This window comes from Lepisosteus platostomus, chromosome 22 (genome assembly GCF_059453375.1).
Source record: "Lepisosteus platostomus isolate fLepPlt1 chromosome 22, fLepPlt1.hap1, whole genome shotgun sequence".
Lineage (NCBI taxonomy): Eukaryota > Metazoa > Chordata > Actinopteri > Semionotiformes > Lepisosteidae > Lepisosteus > Lepisosteus platostomus.
The window spans coordinates 17,833-39,702 of NC_142632.1; the positions used below are offsets into that span (position 1 = coordinate 17,833).

Genomic DNA, 21,870 nt, shown 5'->3' on the forward strand with positions numbered 1-21,870 from the left:
TTGAATCTTGGCTGGAATTAGGCTTTCTATTAGTGTTGATCTTTGGGAATTATGTGGTAAAAAGGGAAAACTCCTTTACTTTAGTCACTTTGAATGTTCAAATGTACAGAACCTGCAAAACTAAGCAATGAAAAAAATCCATCACCACTCTCATGATAGCATAACTCATAGTCTCTGCTGTTGTGTAACAATACACACTTTCAATTTTCTTATCGCCTGTCTCCAGAGAGAATGTTGTTAGTGCTGATGACCTTGAATTAGACCTTGTTGACTCTGTAAAACAATCTTCCTCTGCTTGATTTTCACTCAGATTGATTTTGTTCTCAGATTATTCCTGGCAGGACTGAGTTTCTAGGAAATGAAAAGTGAAAGAAAAAGTACAGAAGATCAGCCCTTGAATATACAACATTGTGCAGTGAGATTGTTAAATGTATTAGCTGCTATCCTGTGCTAGAGCCTGTCGTGGTAAGCAGTGGATGACAGGATCTAGCACAGATACTAATGAAACACTGTTAATGAAAGATAAAACACTTGAGTCTTATTTTAGTTTTCCATTTCCCTTTCATTTGTGATGTACTGTACAACAGGCCACAGAACATGCACAAAAACAGATATGCACACATTCACACCATGCAATGACAGTCTGCCCAGTCAGAATCTGAGCTGAGGTATCAGAATTCTGAATTCCCTGAATTCTGTCATGGATCATCCACAATAAGGGCAATATTTGAACACGAGGATCCCCAGGAGAGAGCCTAGTAACATAAATCTTGGAGCAAAAGCAGATGATTAACTTCATAGTTTGTGTGGTTGAGCCAAAGTTGAACATGAGGATATGTGAGTCACCATTCTTAGAAATGGATCCAACTTCAGACAGGCGTCAAAAGTAAGAGTATACAGTGCTGGGGCAATGACACTTCAATGATCAGAAGGATAACAAGAGTTTTAATGCATTGAAATTGATTTTCTGGTGATGCACACTGTCATGGAACTATTAATTTTTAAGGATCACTTACTGACGTCAGACAGCTGCCAATTCTCCAGACTGGAAGGATGAACAGTTTATCCCCCTAGGTACCATATTTCCATATTTCGAAGCATTGGAATAATACATGTCATACAGCAACATAAAAACAGGAAGACAAGTATCACAGCCCCTATAATCGGTGTTAGTAACTTAAAAGAAAAACATTCCCCCTGGCCCAAACAGTGATTCTAACCAGGAGAGAAAAGCCGGTGTATCTTTTATGCCTCTCTCTTTATTCACCTTGTCTTTTAGTTCTTTCAAATGCTGAATAGCGAGCGTAAGATTTCCGTAATCATAGTCATTAGCTGGAATATATGTACAACAGGAGTCTCCTACTAAAGCATAGACTCCTCCAGATGCTGCATTTTGAAGGTCCAGCACGAACCTGTTCTGAAGTGCCATTAATCTAACTCCCCTTAATTCTTGTTTGATAGCGTCTAAGCCTTCTAACGTGATATTAATAAAAGAGTACATTTCATAAAAAGTCGCATGGGTGAGGCTGTAGAATGAGGCATTAAAGCACATATATAACAAGATGCATTAAATTTCTTTAACTTTACAGTATGATTTATAAATTTATACCACAAATTACTCATATCCCCCTCATTATCAGTTTCATTCAGCCAGTTTGTATACAAAGAGGCTTCGTGTTTAGATTCTTCCTCTTTTGGGGTGGTGACAGGCTTCTACATAAAAAGGAAAAAGGCTGTGCACATCAGTCCCAAGCAGGTTATCCCCATCTGTCCTTGTGGAGACATCACTCCTGTGCTTTGCTCAGTTCGTTTGTGACCTTTTTACAGTGGGAAGCATGAATCCAGGGCACCATTTCTGTGACCTTCACAGCAGTGGCAGTGGTCAGCAGCACCTGGTACAGCCCCCTCCACCTGAGTGAACACCATTTCTTTTTCCTGAAGTCTTTCACCAGAATCCAGTCTCCTTATTCACTCATTAGTTCTTACAGCACAGGTAAATCCCTGTGGGCTGGAGCCCAGCATAATCCTAGGCTTTTTTGGTCAACATTGGTCAACAGATTGGTCAACAACTGGGTAATAACTCTTAGAAAAATCTACACATTGTTCCCCTGCCTCAGCTGTGACGTTTTGCAGAACAATTCTAGCTGAAGTTGTAAAATTTCTCTTTGTTCCGTTCCTGCAAAACATCTTATTATGAACAAATAAACCACAATAATCATTTGCATCTAGGGGAATCACTCCCAAGAGTAACCCCCCTTAAAACTATATTGTTCTACCCATCAGGTTCTGCCACTAGATAAGGGAACCTTTCCCATGAAATCATTTTTTGACCTTCATGATCCCTTCAGGGCGTACAATTAGCACAGAAGCAGCAGCTTTAGTCCACATGTTTTTCAAACAGGATATTAACGATATGATCATAACGAATAATACCAGACCCACAAATATGTATTGAACCAGAGACCCTCTCCATGTTCCTAGCACAGACTGTAGCCATGCACCAATACCCCAATCATCTGGATTGCAGGATTTACGAAGAAAATTATTTTCGCAGTAATTAATTTATTATATTTACTATATTTATTATACACGTGTAAATTAATTACTGCGAAAATAATTTACTTCGTACACTGTGCAGAGTGCCGTATACTCCTAGTTGCGGCACACACGATACATACAGTAAAAAGCCTCAGGCACTGTGTTAGATGTGTTTTCGACGTTATATATGCGTTTATTAATGTCGTCGATTTTACGGTTGCAATTCGACGTTGATTATACGTCGAGGCGACGTATATATACGTATAGCCGTATTTTCGCCGTGAATATACGTATATTCGACGAATCAATGCCCACTGGGTAAACTCTTGAGCAAACTCTGAACCAGCTCTAAGGAAACTAATCCGATTAGACGTTACTTTGACTCATCTTTTTACGCTCAGTGCTGGATTGCTCAAACTCCAGCTAGGGTTAGGGTTAGCATTCCCACGCTACTTAGACACTTTGTTTACGCTCAGTGCTGGATTTTGGGAACTTCAGGACGAGTGGGAATTTTCTCCTATCTGTCAATTCTGTTTTGTTTTGGAGACTCTTGGCTGCCTATGTTGTACAGTGCAGCGTGAAGGAAACATTTTCCAAAACTGTGTCAGCTCAAAAGTTGTAAGAAAACCTCTCCAGCTGCTTTAACTCTCTTCATATTTGTCATTTAATGTGACACTCGATGTATAACTGGAGCCTCACATATGCAAATGGTGAGGCTCCAGTTCGACACCACTTTACAGTATCTGACAAAAGCATGGCAGACTGTGCCATGACCGGCAGATAACTTCTGCTTATTTTTACCATATTAAACATTGGAAATCCAACCACTTGCATTTGTGACACTTGATTTTGACTCCACCTAAGACACTCTTAAATCTTCAAACACTTTTCTCTTCTCCCGCAACACTCTTGTCTTTCGGCACTATGTGGCAGCGTTGCATGACAACCCATCTCACCACGGAAAGGAACCTAACAGCTTTGGTAAGAGAGGAGAAAAGAACCTGGCCCGTACGGGGATCGAACCCATGACCTTGGCGTTATTAGCACCACGCTCTAACCAACTGAGCTAACCAGCCTCACGACAGTGGTCCTCTCTGTGCTGCAAAAAATCGAACTCAGGGAATTTCTTTTGCCCTCCTTTGAATAGAAAGCCGTGTAATTCAGTGTACGGGCTTTTTTCGTGCAGTTTCATGGTTCTTGTAACCCAAATCCTACACTGGCCTGAAGTGTCCCCCCATTTCACAGCATTTTTCAGCTGATTTAAAATGTACCTAAAGGAGAAGCATTATTGAAGACCATCAATTACCAAGAGCTTTTGTCAAAGGTTTTGGTGGTCACTTTTAATGACCACAGAGCACTATGACCTCGGTTTTACATCTCATCCGAAAGACAGCGCCCTTTTACAACACAGCGTCTCCGTCACTATGCTGGGACATTGGGACCCGCACAGACCTCAGGGTGAGCGCCCCCCCGCCGGCACCATTAACACCGCATCCAGCTGGAAGCTTTGTTTTTCCCTGTAGCTCACCCTCATCCGGGTACTGACCTGGCTCACACCTGCTTAGCTTCAGTGGGTTTTCAGTTGCGAGTTGCAAGGGGATGCAAGTGATGGAGCCGCTCGCTGCAAAAGCCACTGCATTGGCCGGGAATCAAACCCAAGCCTCCCGCGTGGCAGGCACGAATTCTACCACTGAACCACCAACGCTCAGTGTCTGGGCCTTCAAAAAAGACGCTTTTTTGGTGCTCTGTGCAAAAAGCGTCGACATATGCTTCCAGCTGCAAAATGCCATTCGCGGACGCTGAAGAATTTATTTCCAAGGCAGCGGGTACAAGCGATTGGGCGTTTTAAAACCACCAGGAAAAGCAAAGAGGCGCGCTTCTTTGCTTGCGCCGGAACACACCGACTGGAGGCGGACAACATAGTCGGCAGGATTTGAACCTGCGCGGGGAGACCCCAATGGATTTCTAGTCCATCGCCTTAACCACTCGGCCACGACTACAGCAAGCCCCACCGCCGCTGCGTTCTTGCTACAATCTTACCTGGATCGCGAGGCGCCGGCGGAAGCCTATTTCAAAGTCGTTCTCCGTTTCAAAAAAACATTTCCAAAATACAAGCCTTGCAGACAGACACGCCTCAGAGGACTTAAGGGTGGCTTCATGTCTGAATGATAAAGTCTCCCCGTCCGGACATGAAAATGCCACTTTGTTACACACAAAAAAAGAATCAACAACAGAGAAATGCCCACAAGCATTTGAAAAGCCGCACCACGTCGCACTTGAAATAGCTCTTACATTAGTGGTAGACGCAGGAATCGCCTTTTTATTTACGCTCTTACCAACGCGATGGAAAGCAAAACAAAGCAAAGCAGAGCAAAACAAAACGAACAAACGAAAACCCTCATGTCCCGCACTTGCATATAACGCTGTTACGTCCCCAAGCGGTATTGTACGTCATCCTAGCACTGCACGCCGGGGCGTATGGTATATGGGAACGAGCACACGCCACGAATCGTCTCGAATCACTCCCTACAGCTGTAAGGTGCCTTGAAGCGTGCACCCCCAACATTCTTCTTTGCTCATCTGTGAAAGGTAAACTCTTGACCAAACTCTGAACTAGCTCTAAGGAAACTAATCCGATTAGATGTTACTTTGACTCATCATTTAAGGGATCCTTGTTAATTGGAGAAATCAATGATTTCGAATGAATTCTGTATGCGTTAAAAGACAGCTATACACAGAAAACACGCAGGACACTGCTCATGATGTTTCCCGAGCCGAAACACAGTGCGTTTTTCCAAGCCATCTGACCAAGCCTGCCCCCTGAAAACTGCAGGAGATCGTGCAAAGACGTTCAAGTTTGTAACTACTGCATGCACAGGAAGCAGAATAAATTCCTCTATTCAAACTGTCAAAGGTTTGCTTTGCGAACGCTGCAGGACATCGCACAATCTCTTTTGAACAGGGACAAACGATTTCTTATGGGGCGCAGTAAGTACAGACGTTTAAAAAGCTCCACTCATGCCAATGATGCAGCATGAAGAAGCGCAACCTAAAGTTTGCATTCCTAGCACTGTTGCAACCTAGCACTGTTGCATTCCCCGCATCAGTAGCTAAGAGAATATAATTTACGACTCTTGTTAATGCAGTTTCAGAAACCAGACTGAAATTTCTCAAGTATATTATTTGAATCCATTTGATGTTGGGCAACAACTATTCTTTCAAGACTTTTAGATTGAAATGGGACCTTTGAGACAGGCCTGTAGTTGTTAAGAACTTGTGGATCCAAATTTGACTTCTTAAGGAGCGGTCTAAGAACCACTACCTTAAATTGATCATGTACGACGCCTGACGCAAGCGATGCATTCATCATACTAATTATAGGTCCTGCCAGTCCTTCGAGGGAATCTTTGACTAGCTGAGTGGGGATGGGATCTAGCAAACAGGTGGTTTACTTTGTCTTACGTCTGTGTTCATGAGTCCACCATAAGAAGAAATCTGAACAGGAGTGGTGATCATGCGAGGTCACCATGGAGGAAACCACTGCTCTCCCCCCCAAAAAAACCACCACTGCCCCTCTCAAGTTTGCTAAAGACCACATGGATGTTCCACAGCAACTCCTGGAACAATGTTCTGTGGACAGACGTGACAAAAGTTGAACTTGTTGGTAAATGTGCACAGCGTTATGTTTGGAGATAACAAAACACTGCATACCAACTCCAAAACCTCATCCCACCTGGGAAGCATGGCGGAGGCTGTACGGCTTGCAATCATCGAGGGACCGATGAATTCCGAGATGTATCAGGAAATTCTACAGCAGAATGTCAGGGTGTCTGCCTGTGATCTAAAACTCGAAAGACGCTGGGTCTTGCAACATGACAAAAACAAAGGAGTACATCAACAACAGAGTGGCTGAAACAGAAGAAATTCCGTATGTTGGGATGGCCAAGTAAGAGTCCTGACCCCAATCCCATTGAAGTGCTGTGGCGTGATCGGAAGCAGGCCATTCAGCGCAAGACATCCCAAAAATATACATGAACTGAAACAGTTTTGCATAGAGGAATAGGCCAAAATACCTCCTAACCGCTGCTCAGGTCTGACAAGCCGCTACAGAAAGTGGGGGTTGAGGTTTTTGTCATAAAGGAGGTTCCACTAGCTCCTTAATATAAGGGTTCACGTACTTTTTCCATCAATGACCTTGATTGTTTAAACCATTTGGTCAATAAAGAAACAGCAATGTCAAATGTTGGGTGTGTGTTCTTTGTTAAATCAGACTCTCTTTATTAATTATTATGACTTAGATAAAGATAAGATCACATGTTAGGAGCCATTCATGCAGAAATCCACATCATTCCGAAGGGCTGTTTACAAAAGTTTTTCTCCCAACTGTATGTGAGAGAAAAGCAGAGACGCTCACTGAGTAAGGTGGGGTTGCAGCTTTGCAAATCACAAGGACATTTGTACGCTCAAAAAGGGACAGGAGCACCCCAGATGGGACTCGAACCCACAATCCCTGGCTTAGGAGGCCAGTGCCTTATCCATTAGGCCACTGGGGCACACTGGGTTGGGTCGATCACGCTGATGAAGAGCCAGTTTTTTTTTTCCTTTGATTTTTCAAAGGGATCCCCAAAATTAGGGAAGTTAGGCAGCAGAAGGTTTACTGTGACCTGAGAAGGGCCGGCATCCAATCACGGTGGTACACACACACGCTCTCACTCATCTGAGCTACACGGCTACCAAGATGATCTCAGGTGCGCCGAGCTGGTACGGAACATATTGAACTGATCGACGGCGAATTGTCTCTCAGACAGGCTTTTCACCTCTAAGCTCCCTGACTGACAGTGATCAGCTAGGTAGTGAAACAGTCAGCTGCTTCTAAGCCTTAAACAGCTGCATCTCGGCGCTTCCACGGAGTGATTATTTGAAAGCCGAACATCGCCCATTGGGAACACCTTACTATCACTAGTTTAAGAGACTCTTAAGGTCTTGTAGAGGTGCCTGTCTAATAGCATGCTCTTTGCAAGCTATAGGTGTTTAGGCTGAGGCAGAATGCCTGTTAACAAAATGTTTTTCTAAAGGGGCCTCGCACTCTTTTCCAAGCAATGGTCACCATCCCCACCGAGTGTCACAATGAAGTCATGTCCTAGGACATCACCTGTTAGTCTCCATTTGTCTGCCACCAACACTTTAGGTTACGGGGTCACAACCGCACCCCGGAGAGCAGAGGAGCCGTTGGCGTTCTGGCAGCGCAGATTGGGCTGAAGGTGGGGCGCTTGAATCTCCCTGTTGGAGGCCGTCTGAAACTGACCCAAGCCTTTCCCTTGAATTAAATCACTTGTTTCCTTTGAGCCGTTTCAGAGACTGCTCCAGAGTTTACCTTGCACAGATGCGCAAAGATTAATGATGGGGGTGCACGCTTCCAACTGTAGGCGCCTTACAACTGTAGGGACTGATTAGAGACAATTCGTAGCGTGTGCTCATTTCTCTCTATTCCCCGTGTTGCAGTGGTAGGATGACATAAATTCCTGCTTCGACACGTAACGGCATTATAATCAAGTGCAGGAGCTGAGGGCTTTAGTTTTGTTTCGTTTTCCATGGCGTTCGTAAGCGCGCAAATCAAAGGCAATTCCTGCGTCTAACACGAATGTAAATGCTTTTGAAAGTGCAGTGTGGTGCTGCTTGTAAAAACCATTTGTGGTTTGTTGATGTTTTTTCTGTCTGCCAAAGTTGCATTTTGACATCCGGACTGGGGGACTTTATCATTTGAACGTGAAGCCAGCCTTAAACCCTCTAAGGCGTGTCTGTCTGCCGGCACGAATCTTGTGAAAGGTATTTTTTTTTAACGGAGAGCGACTTTAAAAAGGTTTCCGCAGCCACCTCGCACTCCGTGTTAGATTATAGGAGGAATGCGGCGGCAGCGAGCTCGTTTTTGTCGTGGCCGAGTGGTTAAGTGCGTTTGGGACTCCCCGCGCAGGTTCGGAACTCGACGACTCCGGCGTCTGCCGCACGTCGCCTTGTGCCTGCGCGGCAAAGGCAAAGTGCCGCTTCTCCTTTCCCGGTACTATAAAAACGCTAAATCGCTTGGACCCGCTGCCATGGAAAGCAGTTCTTCAGATAACCACACATTTTGCGTTCGCACCTCTGGTGCTCTACTTATGCCTTTGAAAACCTAATGAATAAAGCTGAAAGAACCGACACGATATGTAGGTGCTCGTAAAGCACGCAGTAAAGAACTGTTAACAGCAAGGGTTTCAGTGGGTTAACTGAGGAGAAGGCATCATCGCTAATTGTTGACTTTTTATTTGGTGTTAGAAACACTCTTACTGTGCATGACGTGCAACAAATGTAGCCACAGAAATTGCATCACGCTTTCATGTATGCTATTGCAGACACCAACGTTGCCTAGATAGAAAACCGAAATAGCCGTGGGTTTGCTTGCTGGTCTGAAGGATCTCTCTTCGAATCTCTATCATTTGTCAATGGAAGTAAAAGGCGCTGAAATCTCATACGTTCAGAATCAAACCCGCAGCTGTTGTTCGACTTTATTTCTTGACTAATTATAACTGAGTGTCGCATGAGCAGTTACGTAAACTTGTCTGGTATATTTGAACACAAATGCCGTTCTTCAATTAAAACTAACAGTACATTGTCAGGGACATTCAGTTCTATACAAACAAGAGACAGACAAGAGAATATTTCTACCTTTCATGTGGACTACGTGTTGACTTACTGATCGGAATAATTGAAAAGTTCGGGCTCATAGCCGATGCAGTGCGTGCTAATTAGAACAACAGCAACGCTGAGCTCTCAGCACCGTACTGAGCCCAGGTGTTTTTCTAAAGCTGTCAGGTGCAGTTCATTTACATGAAGGAAATCTCTTACTGGGTACGATTACAATGCAGTAAGTAGCACAGACTGCTTAGGGAGTAGCCCGATGCATTTAAAATCGACCCGAACCAGGCAGGAGTCAAACCTGCAATTTCCTGATTCGTAGTCAGAAGCGTTATCCATTGCACCACTGGCCCTGGTGTGACACTGCAGGACTGTAACCCAGTGAGATCAGCACTGCAACTAGTAAAATATTACCTCCGGTCCATTCTTTTCCAAAAGTGAGAAACATCTGTTTTCTACATTTTGTCTGTTTTAAAACCATATCTCTTTAAACCAAACCAAGAGTTTGTCTTTTGCACTGATATTCTGATTCATTTCGATTTCAAAGAAAAAAAAAACATTATCTTCCAAAGCATCATAAAATTGTCCCTTCTTCCAGACTGTACTTCTCTCTTGTAGTAGTACAGCAGACCTTTCCAGGTGAGCAGATCACAGAGTCCGAAATGAGCTTCCTCCATCAAGCAAAGTACCTGAACATGACTCTGTCTTCATAAAAGCGCCCCTGTAATAAAGAAATTAAATCCGAACTCAAGAGGGCAGTTGCCTACTGAAGTTCAAGAAGTCATCAATTTTAACCTAGCAACACATTAAAGGCTGCATCTATACAAGAACGATTCTAGAAATGCTCACCAGATTACGTTTTAAGACGGAACTGCGCCTCAGGTTCCTCCGAGATCTTAACTCGGATGGTAGGATTCAGAGTCCGGAGTGCGGACTGATGGCGCACGGAGGGTCCATATACTGTGGATCCCTCAGTGATCTTCCGCGTAGTCAAACCGCCAGCGTGTGACTCCCCTGTCACCTGTCCTCTCTCCTCTGTGCAGCGGAGCCCGATTCACGGCAAAGTGAAAAAAAATATGCCCTCAACGTGAGATTTACTCTGGAGTGAGGATAGATGTTACCTTTTTATCATTGAACAGGATGTATGTGATGTGGCGACTATGTTCAATTTTGTATCCTGTTTAAAAGATTAAGGACTGGAGTGAGCGTGATTTACCACCCTTTCAGCTAAGAACCCAACGTGCGCACCGTTTAAGCTGCATAGACTCGGTCGTTTAACTCTTCTCCATTAGCAGGGTTAAGGTTAAAGAAAAAAAACATTGCTGACTTCTTTTTTTTTGCCAGCTGCTAGCGCTGATTAGCAAGGTTTGTATTTCATGTTTTGCAAGTTGCATCTATTTTAAGAAAAACAAGTCGTGTTAAAGACAGGAAAGGAATACTTGTGTTTAATTAAGTCTAGCGGTTGTCTGCTGGGATTCAGACCCAGGGTCTCCTGTTCACTAGACAGGTGCTTTAACCAACTAAGCCACGGCTCCCCAGGAGTGCTGTCCTTTTGCAGCCACTTGGACACACCACTCAGACACATCTGCATTCGGTGTGTGCTCCGCCTGCTCGCTGAGCAAGTTGCCACCTTTACATACAATAGCAACATCGACACCAAGAGAAAGGATGACAAATGGCTTTCATCTGGAACTTTTCATGTCCAAGGAGCTCAATGTGCTTTCTGTGTACAACAGGGCGACTGAACTCCACACTGGCCACTGAACCACAGCAGTGGCTTGCTGGCTTGACATCTCCCAAGGAAAATGTTGAAATCGCACGTGGAACAGGAAAATGACTCTCAGGTGCCCATTGCTCATTTTCAGACACATTTATGCAATACTTTCACCATGCGTTGAGCAATAGGGATTAAAGATACCAGAGGTAAGGTTTAAAAGTGATTCTGAGGTGCAACACATCAGCGATACAGCTAGGCATCTGAAATGCGGGGTTTGAGAGCCCTTCAGGGAACACCGTACCCTAAAGGTACCAGAAGTCATCTGGAGCGCGCCAACTCAGTTGGGACAGCCCAGTTCTGTTGACGAGGTGGCTGATTGGTTAAGGCGATGGCTTGTTAATCCATTGTGCTCTGCATGTATGGGTTCGAATCCCACTCTCGTCGGTTTCCATGTCTGACATGTGTGCCCGTTCGACGTTGGCCCTCCTGTCGTTTGCTCCAGAACTAGAGCCATACATTTTCTAGCGGTGGCTGAACATGGTACAGTAGGCTAACATCGGTATCGAGCAGTGACAGTAACAGTATTTATGTGCCGCTGCTCCCAAGTGGCTCTGGGTTGAGACCGCGTTTTCACTTACTTGCAACGCAAACGGAGAAAGCGATTTTTGACAGTCTCTTGAGAGACTGCGCTAGGTGTTTAGGGATAGACTTTGTCAGTTCCCCCTGGGATGATGGCCTCTCAAATAGTTTGTGATTCCTCTAGACGTTTATACAGTAGAAGCCTGCTTCGTGGCTTAAATCCAAGCTAAGGAAACGAATTAGAGGTCTGATGCAGAACTGCGAATTCAATGAACGGGAACACTACAGTACATTGCACTGTATGTGTGAGGAAAGCTGCCCCCTTCTGTCCCTTGTCGACCGAACAGAGGACTGTAAAGGATACCGCTAAGAAACTTTAGGATGCTGGTTGGAATACAGCTCCAAAGAAGCCCCTTTGGGTGTTATGTCATCAAAAAGTAAGAACAGCGAATCTCCCTTTGATCAAAAGCGGAACAGAACTGTTTTCCGTGGAGCAGCTTTCAGACCCGTAGACCTGTTTTATTTGTAGGGCAGGGCGCATTCCCAAACGCGAATCTCCTGTTTTAGAAATGCTTTGGGCGGCGTGAAGTGAAAATAAGAAATGGGCTCCAGATGCACATGGAAGCAATCAAGTGTTTCATCCGAGCTGTTTCAAAGACTGCTCAAAAGCTTTCCTTTCACAGAGGCGCAACGATTAATGATGGGGGTGCACCCTTCAATGCGCCTTCCCAGTGGACATTGATTCGTCGAATATATGTATATTTACGGCGAAAATACGGCTATACGTATATATACGTCGCCTCGACGTATAATCAACGTCGAATTGCAACCGTAAAATCGACGACATGAATAAACGCATATATAACATCGAAAACACATCTAACACAGTGCCTGAGGCTTTTTACTGTATGTATCGTGTGTGCCGCAACTAGGAGTATACGGCACTCTGCACAGTGTACGAAGTAAATTATTTTCGCAGTAATTAATTTATTATATTTACTATATTTATTATATACGTGTAAATTAATTACTGCGAAAATAATTTACTTCGTACATTGTGCAGAGATTCTAGACGAATTGCAGACCACATTTAGACGTCTAAGGTATGCGTTTAATAGATGAAGCCATTCAAAATGCGCGGTAAAAACCCGCGGTACAGTAACCTACCCACAAGCCACCGCGGGGCACCAGAGGGTAGCGCAGGGCAAGTGATTGGCTGGCCAAAATGACCGACAGGGGCACTCGTGGTGCATTGGTTGGTAGTGCAAAGATTTAATCATTTAATGTCTTTACTGTGCACATTTTAATCCGCTTAGTTTTGAATATTTATATGGATTTTACCACTAAAGGGAAATTTTAGTAGCTGAGCATAAAAAGAAGAGGAGCATAACGCATCTGAAGGTCATAAACGATATTAATTTAGGAACATAAACATTACTGTATGTATGTAAACTGTACTGTGTATGGCTGGTCTTGGTAGTTTAAAGAAAAAATACACACCAGTCTTCCATTTCTCCCTAAACATTTTAAGCATGAAAGTTTTATGAAACGGTACCCAAATATGCGATTGCTGTATAGAATGAATTTTAATTTAAAAAAATTATTTAACACGAACATTAAGCTGTTTACATCTTCCGCCTGAGTACAGTCACCCGTTGCTACCCAACGCAGAATGGTGATTGGCTGACACCATCTGACACCCCTCTGATTTGAGAAAAAAGACGTGCTGGTTTGCTATACATACTGTACCAGGAAGAGGATTTCTTTCTATTCAAAACGTGTATTTTAAAAGTTTAAGAAGTAAAAACCTTACAGCGTACACAGATTTCTAAACTGATCAGGATCGTTATCTTTGTCTTATGCATAATAATGTTCACCGTTCTGTCCAGCAAATTAATAATAAACTTTATTTTATATAGCTTTTTAAACGAATAAGTAATTAGATTGCTCATAAACCTAATCACTTGCCTTTTCTTTTTATTTAGGCTCAGATTTCAACTATAGATCGTATTATTAATAACCATAATAACAACCAACCAACAAAAACAACCATATAAACATAATACCAACCAAAAACATAGATAACAACCACAATACAAAATCAAATAATCAAACCATTTTACTCTGGCAAAGTCCTACAATTATCATAATCCCGCCCCTTATGCAAAACCAAACCTTCCTCCCATCCCAGTTTATCCTGTTTATCATAAACAAAATCCACCTCAATTTTCAACATAAAGCATTACACAAAATCAATACCTCAACACTCCATACTCAACAATGATAATTCACAAACAGCCAGAACATGTAACTACACATTCCCAAACAGACATAATTTCCATAGCCCCGCCCCTTATGCAAAACCAACATCCCTACCCTGTTCTCTCTCTCCCCTGGCGGTTGTAATTGTTTTTATTTTCAAATAAATTTTAGCAAAGTCATGTATTTTAAAAATCTTAAGATTTTTATATTTTATATTTATATTTCCATGATAGGTGTCGCATTTTAAATCATTTTCGTAGTTAGAAATTATGTAAGGCCCTGTTAAAAGCAAGGAAGTTTTTATGCCCGTTGAAGTAAAACAAAATGCCTGACAAAGTATGGCTTGGACAGATTCCAAGTGCTTGTACAAATGTGCTAAAGAAATTACAGTTTGAGTATACAGCTTGTCCAAAGTCATCCATTATTAATACTGTAACGCAACGGGGGCTCAGGCGGGCGCCCTTGCCGCATTAGGTCGGCCCCTGCACCGTCCGGGGCTCGAACCCGGGACTTCCGCGTCTCTCTGCAGCGACCTAGCTCCGTGAGCTAAAGAGAGATCTCTCCACAGCCCAGTAGCTGTGGTCCTGCTATCACAGGGAAGGGCGGTGACGTCACCCGCTCTGGTACGCCGGCTCTTACACACACTGCTTGTCGGCCGTAGGCGTTACAATACTATTAGTAATATCTTCAGTAAAGGCTTTGATGCATAAATATTTCTGATAAAGGTAGGTTGTGTACTTTTGTCCAACTGAGCAATCTTGCTTTCATAAAATATACCAACATTTTAATGACTGATGATTAACATGCTGTAATACACAGTTCAAAATTAAAGGCGGTTTAACAAGGCGACGCCGGATAGTTAGTCACGTGACACACGTGAACCGCCTGATACCCCGGTGGGCGTGTCGAGGTATGCCGCGAAATACCTCACCCATTTTGAATGGCTGCATCTGTATCGTGTGTGCCGCAACTAGGAGTATACGGCACTCTGCACAGTGTACGAAGTAAATTATTTTCGCAGTAATTAATTTATTATATTTACTATGTTTATTATACACGTGTAAATTAATTACTGCGAAAATAATTTACTTCGTACACTGTGCAGAGATTCTAGACGAATTGCAGACCACATTTAGACGTCTAAGGTATGCGTTTAATAGACGAATATTATACGTCTTTTGCCCACTGTGCTGCCCTCTTGATTTCGGATTTAATTTCTTTTTACAGGTGCGCTTTTATGAAGACAGAGTCATGTTCAGGTACTTTGCTTGATGGAGGAAGCTCATTTCGGACTCTGTGATCTGCTCACCTGGAAAGGTCTCCTGTACTACTACAAGAGAGAAGTAGAGTCTGGAAGAAGGGACAATTTTATGATGCTTTGGAAGATAATGTTTTTTTTTTCTTTGAAATCGAAATGAATCAGAATATCAGTGCAAAAGACAGAAGATATGGTTTTAAAACAGACAAAATGTAGAAAACAGGTGTTTCTCACTTTTGGAAAAGAATGGACCGGGGTAATATTTTACTAGTTGCAGTGCTGATCTCACTGGGTTACAGTCCTGCAGTATCACACTGGATAACGCGTCTGACTACGGATCAGGAGATTATAGGTTCGACTCCTGCCTGGCTCGGGTTGTTTTTAAATGCACCGGGCTACTCCCTAAGTAGTCTGTGCTACTTACTGCATTGTAATAGTACCCAGTAAGAGATTTCCTTCATGTAAATGAACTGCACCTGACAGCTTTAGAAAAACACCTGGGCTCAGTACGGTGCTGAGAGCTCAGCTTTGCTGTTCTAATTAGCACGCACTGCATCGGCTATGAACCCGAACTTTTCAATTATTCCGATCAGTAAGTCAACACGTAGTCCACATGAACGGTAGAAATATTCTCTTGTCTGTCTCTTGTTTGTATAGAACTGAATGTCCCTGACAATGTACTGTTAGTTTTAATTGAAGAACGGCATTTGTGTTCAAATATACCAGACAAGTTTACGTAACTGCTCATGCGACACTCAGTTGTAATTAGTCAAGAAATAAAGTCGAACAACAGCTGCGGGTTTGATTCTGAACGTATGAAATTGCAGCGCCTTTTACTTCCATTGACAAATGATAGAGATTCGAAGAGAGATCCTTCAGACCAAAAGCAAACCCACGGCTATTTCGGTTTTCTATCTAGGCAACGTTGGTGTCTGCAATAGCATACATGAAAGCGTGATGCAATTTCTGTGGCTACATTTGTTGCACGTCATGCACAGTAAGAATGTTTCTAACACCAAATACAAAGTCAACAATTAGCGATCACGCCTTCTCCTCAGTTAACCCACTGAAACCCTTGCTGTTAACAGTTCTTTAATGCGTGCTTTACGAGCACCTACATATTGTGCCGGTTCTTTCAGTTTTATTCATTAGGTTTTCAAAGGCATAAGTAGAACACCAGAGGTGCAAACGCAAGATGTGTGGTTATCTGAAGAACTCATTTCCATGGCAGCAGGGCCAAGCGATTTAGCGTTTTTATAGTACCAGGAAAGGAGAAGCGGCACTTCGCCTTTGCCGCGCAGGCACAAGAAGACGTGCGGCAGACGCCATAGTCAGCAGGATTCAAACCTACGCGGGGAGTCCCCAACGGATTTCGAATCCATCGCCTTAACCACTCGGCCACGACTACAGCGAGTTCGCCATCGCCGCATTCCTCCTTTAATCTAACACGGAGTGCGACGTGGCTGCGGAAACCTTTTCAAAGTCGCTCTCCGTTAAAAAAAAATACCTTTGACAAAATACGTGCCGGCAGACAGACACGCCTCAGAGGGTTTAAGGCTGGCTTCACGTTCAAATGATAAAGTCTCCCCGTCCGGATGTCAAAATGCAGCTTTGGCAGACAGAAAAAACAGCAACAAACCACAAATGTGGATAAGGATTTTACAAGCTGCACCACACTGCACTTTCAAAAGCATTTACATTCCTGTTAGACGCAGGAATTGCCTTTGATTTGCGTGCTTACAAACGCCATGGAAAACGAAACAAAACAAAAGCCCTCAGCTCCTGCACTTGATTATAACGCAGTTACGTGTCGAAGCAGGCATTTACGTCATCCTACCACTGCAACACGGGGAATAGAGGGAAATGAGCACACGCTACGAATCGTCTCAATCACTCCCTAGAGTCGTAAGGCGCATTGAAGGGTGCACCCCCATCATTAATCATTGCGCCTCTGTGAAAGGAAAGCTCTTGAGCAGTCTTTGAAACAGCTCTGATGAAACACTTGATTGCTTCCATGTGCATCTGGAGCCCATTTCTTATTTTCACTTCACGCCGCCCAAAGCATTTCTAAAAAAGGAGATTCGCATTTGGGAATGCGCCCTGCCCTACAAATAAAACAGGTCTACGGGTCTGAAACCTGCTCCACGGAAAACAGCTCTGTTGCGCATTTGATCAAAGGGAGAGTCGCTGTTCTTACTTTTTGATGACATAACACCCAAAGGGGCTTCTTTGGAGCTGTATTCCAACCAGCATCCTAAAGTTTCTTGGCGGTATCCTTTACAGTCCTCTGTTCGGTCGACAAGGGACAGAAGGGGGCAGCTTTCCTCACACATACAGTCCAATGTACTGTACTGTTCCCGTTCATTGAATTCGCAGTTCTGCATCAGACCTCTAACTCGTTACATTAGCTTGGATTTAAGCCACGAAGCAGGCTTCTACTGTATAAACGTCTAGAGGAATCACAAACTATTTGAGAGGCCATCATCCCAGGGGGAACTGACAAAGTCTATCCCTAAACACCTAGTGCAGTCTCTCGAGAGACTGTCAAAAATCGCTTTCTCCGTTTGCGTTGCAAGTAAGTGAAAACGCGGTCTCAACCCAGAGCCACTTGGCAGCAGCGGCATGTAAATACTGTTACTGTCACTGCTCGATACCGACGTTAGCCTACTATACCATGTTCAGCCACCGCTAGAAAATGTACGGCTCTAGTACCGGAGCAAAGAACAGGAGGGCCAACACCGAACGGGCACACGTGTCAGACATGGAGAGCGACAAGGATGGGATTCGACCCCATGCCTTAACCACTCGGCCACCTCGTCAACAAAACTGGGCTGTCCTGACATGGGTTGGCACACTCCAGTTGATCTTTTTCTTTTTTTTCCCTCATACTCTAGGGTCATTTTCCTGTTCCACATGCGATTTCAACATTTTCCTTGGGAGATGTCAAGCCAGCAAGCCACTGCTGTGGTTCAGTGGCCAGTGTGGAGTTCAGTGGCCCTGTTGTACACAGAAAGCACATTGAGCTCCTTGGACATGAAAAGTTCCAGATAAAAGCCATTTGTCATCCTTTCTCTTGGTGTCGATGTTGCTATTGTATTTAAAGGTGGCAACTTGCTCAGCGAGCACGTGGAGCACACACCGAATGCAGATGTGTCTGAGTGGTGTGTCCAAGTGGCTGCAAAAAGACAGCACTCCCGGGGCGCCGTGGCTTAGTTGGTTAAAGCGCCTGTCTAGTAAACAGGAAATCCTGGGTCAGAATCCCAGCGGTGCCTTTTTTTGTTCTGTGTTCTCGAACAGAACTGGTCATTATGGACAACCGCATACGTCTAGACTTAATTAAATGCAAGTATTCATTTCCTGTCTTGAACGACTTGTTTTTCTTAAAATGGATGCAAGTTGCAAAACATGAAGTACAAACCTCGCTAATCAGCGTTCGCGGCTGGCAAAAAAAAAAGAAGTCAGCAATGTTTTTTTCTTTAACCTTAAGCCTGCTAATGGAGAAGAACCTAGTCGCCATATCATATACATCCGTTTCAACGATAATAAGGTAACAACTATCCTCACTCCAGAGTAAATCTCACGGTGAGGGCATATTTTTTTCCACTTTACCATGAGTCGGGCTCAGCTGCACAGAGGCGAGAGCAGAGCAATGAGGTCACGGGGACAGGGGAGTCACACGCTGGCGGTTTGAATACGCGGAAGATCACTGAGGGATCCACAGTATGTGGACCCTCCATGCGCCATCATTCCACACTCCAGACTCTGAATCCTGCCATCCGAGTTAAGATCTCGGCGGAACCTGAGGCGCAGTTCTTTCTTAAAACGTAATCTGGTGAGCATTTCTAGAATCGTACTTGTATAGATGCAGCCTTTAATGTGTTGCTAGGTTAAAATTTATGACTTCTTGTATTTCAGTAGGCAACTGCCTTCTTGATTTCGGATTTAATTTCTTTATTACAGGGGCGCTTTTATGATGACAGAGTCATGTTCAGGTACTTTGCTTGATGGAGGAAGCTCATTTCGGACTCTTTGATCTGCTCACCTGGAAAGGTCTGCTGTACTACTACAAGAGAGAAGTAGAGTCTGGAGGAAGGGACAATTTTATGATGCTTTGGAAGGTAATGTTTTTTTTTTTTCTTTGAAATCGAAATGAATCAGAATATCAGTGCAAAAGACAAACTCTTGGTTTGGTTTAAAGAGATATGGTTTTAAAACAGACAAAATGTAGAAAACAGGTGTTTCTCACTTTTGGAAAAGAATGGACCGGGGGTAATATTTTACTAGTTGCAGTGCTAAGCTCACTGGCTTACAGTCCTGCAGTGGCACACCAGGGCCAGTGGTGCAATGGATAATGTATCTGACTATGGATTAGTAGTTTGGAGGTTCGACTCCTGCCTGGCGCTGGTTGTTTTTAAACACATCAGCCTACTCCCTAAGTAGCCTGTGCTACTTACTGCATTGTAATCGTACCCAGTAAGAGATTTCCTTCATGTAAATGAACTGCACCTGACAGCTTTAGAAAAACACCTGGGCTCAGTACGGTGCTGAGAGCTCAAGTTGTGTATAATGTAATAATTTAAGTAGAATAGATTCTAATAATATAATGATCCAGTGTGTTGCACTACTTCACTGCTTCACTGCTCTATGCCGTCTGGAAATAAATCCTCAGACTACTTACTGCCCTGGGCATGTACCAATAAATTACAGGAGCACATCTATATATCACTGCGTTGAAGCAGGAGACACAATCACTGCAAACACATCCTAAATACAGTGTTCCAGCACCTTTGACCTCATCCAGAATGTATCATTTCTTGAAAGGAATTGCTGTCCGAATGCACATCTGAATCCCAAACAGAATCTCTAGTAAAATACGATCATTTGTGAAACAGGTAAATGTCTCAGGGGCCCATTCCTCATTCTCAAGACACATGTATGCAGTACGTACACCATGCGTTGAGCAATAGGGATTAAAGACACCACAGGTAAGGTTAGAAGACATTCTGACTATATTCTAAAATATTGGACTCATATTCTTATGATGGCAGACATGAGTCTGTTTAAAACCGGGGTTAATGGACATTATATGACTGTCAATTCTGTTTTGTTTTGGAGACTCTTGGCTGCCTATGTGGTACAGTGCAGCGTGAAGAAAACATTTTCCAAAACTGTGTCAGCTCAAAAGTTGTAAGAAAACCTTTCCAGCTGCTTTAACTCTCTTCATTTTTGTCATTTAATTGTCTGTCGGCACTATGTGGCAGCGTTGCATGACAACCCATCTCACCACGGAAAGGAACCTAACAGCTTTTGTAAGAGAGGAGAAAACGACCTGGCCTGTATGGAGATCGAACCCACGACCTTGGCGGTATTAGCACCACGCTCTAACCAACTGAGCTAACCAGCCTCACGACAGCAATCCTCTCTGTGCTGCAAAAAATCGAACTCAGGGAATTTCTTTTGCCCTCCTTTGAATAGAAAGCCGTGTAATTCAGTGTACGGGCTTTCTCGTGCAGTTTCATGTTTCTTGTAACCCAAATCCTACACTGGCGTGAAGTGACCCCCCATTTCACAGCATTTTTCAGCTGATTTAAAATGTACCTAAAGGAGAAGCATTATTGAAGACCATCAATTACCAAGAGCTTTTGTCAAAGGTTTTGGTGGTCATTTTTAATGACCACAGAGCGCTGTGACCTCGGTTTTACATCTCATCCAAGAGACAGCGCCCTTTTACAACACAGCGTCTCCGTCACTATGCTGGGGCATTGGGACCCACACAGACCTCAGGGTGAGCACCCCCCCACCGGCACCATTAACACCGCTTCCAGCTGGAAACTTTGTTTTTCCCTGTAGCTCACCCTCATCCGGGTACTGACCTGGCTAACAAATGCTTTGCTTCAGTGGGTTTTCAGTTGCGAGTTGCAAGGGGATGCAAGTGATGGAGCCGCTCACTGCAAAAGCCACTGCTTTGGCTGGGAATCGAACCAGAGCCTCCCACGTGGGAAGTGAGAATTCTACCACTGAACCACCAATGCTCAGTACCCAGGCCTTAAAAAAGACGCTTTTTTGGTGCTCTGTTAAAAAAGCGTCGACATTACCTCTTTCAAAAGGCTTCACTTTCCTAGTCACATTCCAAGGCTCATTGAACCCGGGCTGTTTCCTCCAGCGGTATAGTATTGCAGTTAGACAGCACGATGCCTGCAACACTATGTCACGCTCTGACGAGACTGTCAAAAATTGCTTTCACCGATTGTATTGCAAACCGGCGGAAGCGGGGTATTGGGAAAAGTTTTCAACTAGCAATAATCGCGCCTCGGCTAAACCTCACAGGCTACGATACTGCCAATGCACAAATCTGACGGTTGCCAGGCAACCGCGGGGATCCTATGGAAATCGTTATCAATCGTCTCATGGCATGTCGTTGCTGTAACGCTTCATATTTGTCGTCTTCTTCTTCTAGCTTGAGGTTTTGAAGAATTTCATGACAGACAAGGGCTCCGTCGGGAACAAAGGGCGTTGTGAGAAAACCGTTGCTTATTTTCAGCAGCAGAAATACAACCCTTTAAATACAAGATGACAGAACAATGACGAAGGGCATGCCGGGAGGAACTCATGCACTACAGAGGAAAGGGGGCGGGCACGTACAGTTCACATTCAAGCCACAAGTACTCTTCTCGGATGTTGCACAAACAAATCCTAACGTCCTGAAAGCATTGCAGCATGTTTGTGTCCCACTTCCCGTGGCTGCAGGACGACTGACACGAACGGACAAACACAATCTGTGGCGTTTAGTGTGACATAGTCTTGCAGGCATCGTGCTGTCTCACTGCAATACTATACCGCTGGAGGA

The 21,870-nt window shown here is 43.9% G+C and overlaps 5 non-coding genes across 5 annotated transcripts; all 5 read right to left on the minus strand.

Moving 5' to 3' along the window:
• Positions 1-3,540: 3,540 nt before the first annotated feature.
• Positions 3,541-3,614, minus strand: trnai-aau (transfer RNA isoleucine (anticodon AAU)). The gene has a single exon. It is a non-coding gene; the product is annotated as a tRNA-Ile (tRNA).
• Positions 3,615-4,456: 842 nt separating this feature from the next.
• On the minus strand, positions 4,457-4,538 carry trnas-aga (transfer RNA serine (anticodon AGA)). Its single transcript has one exon. It is a non-coding gene; the product is annotated as a tRNA-Ser (tRNA).
• A 2,480-nt stretch (positions 4,539-7,018) lies between these two features.
• On the minus strand, positions 7,019-7,091 carry trnar-ccu (transfer RNA arginine (anticodon CCU)). The gene has a single exon. It is a non-coding gene; the product is annotated as a tRNA-Arg (tRNA).
• Positions 7,092-16,349: 9,258 nt separating this feature from the next.
• Positions 16,350-16,431, minus strand: trnas-cga (transfer RNA serine (anticodon CGA)). Its single transcript has one exon. It is a non-coding gene; the product is annotated as a tRNA-Ser (tRNA).
• A 4,804-nt stretch (positions 16,432-21,235) lies between these two features.
• On the minus strand, positions 21,236-21,377 carry LOC148642313 (U4 spliceosomal RNA). The gene has a single exon (XR_015929480.1). It is a non-coding gene; the product is annotated as a U4 spliceosomal RNA (small nuclear RNA).
• Between the last annotated feature and the right edge of the window lie 493 nt (positions 21,378-21,870).